At 49.9% G+C, this 4,238-nt stretch overlaps 1 protein-coding gene across 1 annotated transcript in view; it reads right to left on the bottom strand.

The window, feature by feature from the left end:
• The window catches only part of RALGAPA2 (Ral GTPase activating protein, alpha subunit 2 (catalytic)), a gene marked incomplete at both ends in the record, with an annotated part of 56,329 nt that overhangs the window by 45,221 nt on the left and 6,870 nt on the right, over positions 1–4,238 (bottom strand). The gene's annotated exons all lie outside the window — the stretch shown is intronic.

The following is a 4,238-nucleotide window of genomic DNA, read 5'->3' as shown; positions in this document are numbered from 1 at the left end:
CAGCTAGGGCGGGGGGGAGCAGTGCCGCCGTGACTTCTGCTGAGAGATCATCCACCGGCGTGGTCAGCCGGCGAGTGAAACCCAGCCAAACCACGCACAGCTCGGCCACCGGTACTCGCCGCACAGGCAGCCCTGCAGCCCTGCTGTGCCACCAGGTGTGGGGGCCACCACGGAGGTTCTGCACTCATCCCAGCAGAGTCAGAGCCAACAAAGAGCTTGCGGCCAAACCTGCTCCTCCTCCCCCCCCACCTCAGTTTTGCTACCAGCAAAGCAAAGCAATTCAAGCACATGCTCAAGTGCTTTCCTGAACAGATCTTCGATGGAAAGAACAGTTGGGGCTACCAAATGTTGTGCTGAATGGCCGAGCTATCAAATAACCTGGATAAATCAAAGCTATTGGGGGGGCGTACTTGGGTAAATACGGCTTTTAAAAGGACTTTAAGGGCTCCAAGACACCTTTTTTTTTTTTCCTTTTTTTTCTTTTTTAAACTGTTCACGGTATAGACTAGGGCTTGGCAAGTGGGTGTGTTAGGAGTACAGGACAGCTAACTTACTGCTGCTCAGCCTCTCAGAAACCTGAGAGAATGCACACGGTTTCACGTAGGTTTCACAGAAAAACGTGTCCGGATCTTACAGCTTTTCAGCCATTGAAATACAAAATTAGGAAGATATATTTAAAAGGGAAAGTAGTTTTCAACATCTGCTTTTGGAAATAAAATCGATTTAAATAGTGTAATAAATGACTAACCCTCAAGAGTTCCTTGCAATTACCAAACACAGACACTGGAACACACTTCTGCACAACCAAGCGCCATCCAGTTCTCGCACCATCCAGTTCCCAGAAACACCGCATGCAGGATGCAAAATGAATGACAAGTCATCGCAGCAACGGTGACCCATTTGTTGGTCTTTTGCACAGAAAAGCTCACGAGAGGAAACAAAGCGTCACAGCCAAGAAAGCAGGAACCGGCATTTTAGGCAACCCCTCAGAGACGGCCAACACATGAATCATTATTGCTGTTACGGACAGGATGCTCGAGAGATGGAGGGAGACAGAGGGGGGTTTTATTTTTGACAACCAAGTGCTTCAGAAATCATACACAACACTCCAAATAGTCGTTCTGAAATGGAACATTCCTTTCCCCATGGCCGAAGATGGAAGTCATGACAAGTTCATAGACTTGGGGAACTAGACCTTGGGCCACAGACAGACCAGTCTTCTTCCACACCTTTCCCACAGCACATGCTCCCCATCTGGCAGTTTTATTTGGCATTTCTAGACGTTTACCTAAAATAAAAACATGAATGGGGCCCACCCCTCCTGTGCTGTGGTTGTGCTTTCAGTGTTACTCCCACAGCTCCTCCCCAGGACAGTGGGAACGGAAGGAGCTGGCGGTGGGTGGCCAGAGGTCTAGCTCCCCACCCATGGGCGGGAGGAACGCGCTTGGGATGAAGGGTCTGACTGGCTAAAAATGAGGCCGTGACTCACGTTTGGGCTTTACCTGTTAGATAAGGACCACGTTTCTGCCAATCAGATTGCAGGATCCACAGACAAAGAATTATCATTATGCACCTCAGCATTAACACACTGCAGCCCACCCCTTCTCAGGACTGCTCCTGACAGGAGCCTGTGCTAACCCGGCGCAGGGCAGGAGGAGCCTCTAACCTAGACGACAAACACTTGGAGTCACTGGGAAATGGTGGCACCTTGCACAGGGAGCTCGGTCTGTGTCCAGGCACACGCCAGACCCTCCCACACCGCGTGCCCAAGCGTGCGTGGAAAGGCTCTGATAACACCTCCTCAGACAGAGCCATCGGACTGAGCGCCAGTGTCAGAGCGCAGTGCAGGGAGGAACCTTCACACAGCCCCGTGTTTCTTGCGGAGAACCAGACAAAACCACCGGTACTTTGTCTCCATCGTAAGTCTTTATCCTGAGGTACAGCAGTAGATCATTAGAGCAGACCCCATTTCCTTTTGCAGGCCACACTACTGAGACACCTTCAGCTCGCTGTTGGACGTACATTCTCTCTTGTTTGTTTCAAAACACTCACTTTTGAGAAAGAGGTTTATTAATCCTCACAAAATCAAGCATCACTTCTGTATCAGAATGTTTTGGTAGAAACTTGTCAAAACCCAGAAATCCTACCAGTGCAAACGCGTGTCTTGGAATATTTCAGATGGTAGAGTGAAACTCTTCGCCTTACAACAAAAATTACTTTTAGGAAATGAATGTCTACTTCACGCCTGACGCATGCTCGAAGGCCAGGCACGGCACCCTCGCGTGCCAGGAGTGAACGATCATGAGTCAGCTGCTGACGTACAAACACATTTTCCTCAGCTGCCAAAAGAAACCACACGTGCTTCGCGAGAGCTCCAGTGGTGTTCTTAGCCCAGGTCAACAATTTACACAGCCCAGCTGAGCCGGGAGAAATAAAGAACCACCCCTCGTTGGGCGCTGCACAAGGCAGCGCGTGGAAGGCAGGTGGGTTTGCCATGCCCTCTCTGCAGGACACAGAGCGCACTGGCCGTTGTGTGGGACAGGCAGAGGCTCCACGGCCCGCGGTAGCAGCGGCATCTCCCACAGCTTCCCTGAAACTCACGACAACTGCAACGTACTCTCATACGGGGAGAGCTGCGGCAGCTGAGAAGGCAGCAAAGCTGCATCGTAAAGACCCATTTTGAAAAAGAACTTAACAACGCGCACACCCGAGGGCCGGTGAATTTGAGGCTTCATCCAGACAAAACCTGAGGAACAAACGCTGGTGTAGAGCACAGCCGCCAGCAGGAACGGCAAGCTGACACTTTCAATCATGGGATGCTGGGGAAGAAAAGAACATGCCCGCGGCTTTTTTCTTTAGAAAACAGTCAAACACCTTGTCAGCTGATTGAATCAAACCAGTTCAAGGGCTGAAATAAACAGTAAGAGGACAGAAGTTCCCATCCGAGGAAAGCGTCCATATCCCCAAATCTTTTCATATAGCAAATATTGGGACACTTCAGCCATTTCTCCTGCCATTCTCCTTTTCAACATCTCAAAACCAGGGAAAAAAAATACGGATGCCCTTTGAAAAAACGCAGAGATGTGCTTAATCACCTGCACTGTACTACCCACAGCACACAGAGGTCGTTCCACAAGAGGAAGTGCAACTGTAGTGTCCCAGCTACCTCCTGAAGACAGGGAAGCTTTGCCGCAGATTAGAGTGAATATAAACAGTCAGAATTCAGGGTCCACATTTGCTCCTGCAATGCAAAAACGCGTTATCAAGGTTAAAAGCGTACACTGTTAAATAAACCTCCCGGCTAACACCAGCTCAGTCAAAGCTACAGCTAGAGTGCCTTTAACGAGCCATTCCCACGCGTCTGCGCTGGAGTCCCCCAGCAGGGATGGTGTTGGAGTGGGACAGAACATTGTGACGTCCTGGACCAGCCCCACTGGCTGTTCTTCTGACTTTGCATTCCCCAGGACACTTTCTGCCCCCTCCCAGCCCGCTGGGCTCTGGAAAAAGCACTCTGCTGTTCCCCTAAAACAAGCGACGGTTTCTTCTGCTCCAGCCAGATGGTGAGCGGCACCGCTGTGAATCCTCGCTGGCTATTGACACCACGGTTCTAGCCTCACGGGACACTAATATACCAAATATTCTAAGAAACCCCATGGTGCGAAGTAATATTGCTTTTTCAGAAAACAAAGAGATCTATTTAATGCTGAGTGCTCTGCTGCACCGGTATGGTAATCCATTACAGCACACTCGAAATCGAAATTAGGTATTACTCCCGATCAACACATCAGGGTAGCTGTCAGTTCTCTTAACTGATTATCCATAGTTCTTTTTCCTCTGGACTTCCTGCATGACTAGGAATAATGTTAAGTTTAAATCTCAGTTTACACAGGGTGCTGCTTTTTGAAAGATACATCACTCTCTTTTATCAAAGAAAAAGAAAACATACCAAGGTTTGTACTGCAACAGATTCACCCTGACTTAACCAATACTGCTGGTTCTTTTAAAAAGCCTCTTATTTTTGCCAGCTGTGTTGAATCATATCATGACTGGCAGCTTTGTGCCTGTTACCCAGTGCCGCGCTGCCCTGTGGTGGAAGGTGGAGAGCGCCGAGGCTGTTCTCAGCTCTCACAGCCCGGACGTTCCCCAGCTCCGCTTGCCCATGAGTGGGACAGCAAGCGTGGCTGCTCCGCTGCCAGCAGCTGCTCGTGGCCGGGCCTGCCCAGCCTCTCCTGAAACAT

The sequence above is a fragment of the Buceros rhinoceros genome, unplaced genomic scaffold, assembly GCF_000710305.1.
Source record: "Buceros rhinoceros silvestris isolate BGI_N320 unplaced genomic scaffold, ASM71030v1 scaffold13635, whole genome shotgun sequence".
In the NCBI taxonomy this organism is placed as follows: Eukaryota; Metazoa; Chordata; class Aves; order Bucerotiformes; family Bucerotidae; genus Buceros; species Buceros rhinoceros.
This window is presented reverse-complemented; position numbering and strand designations above follow the sequence as displayed.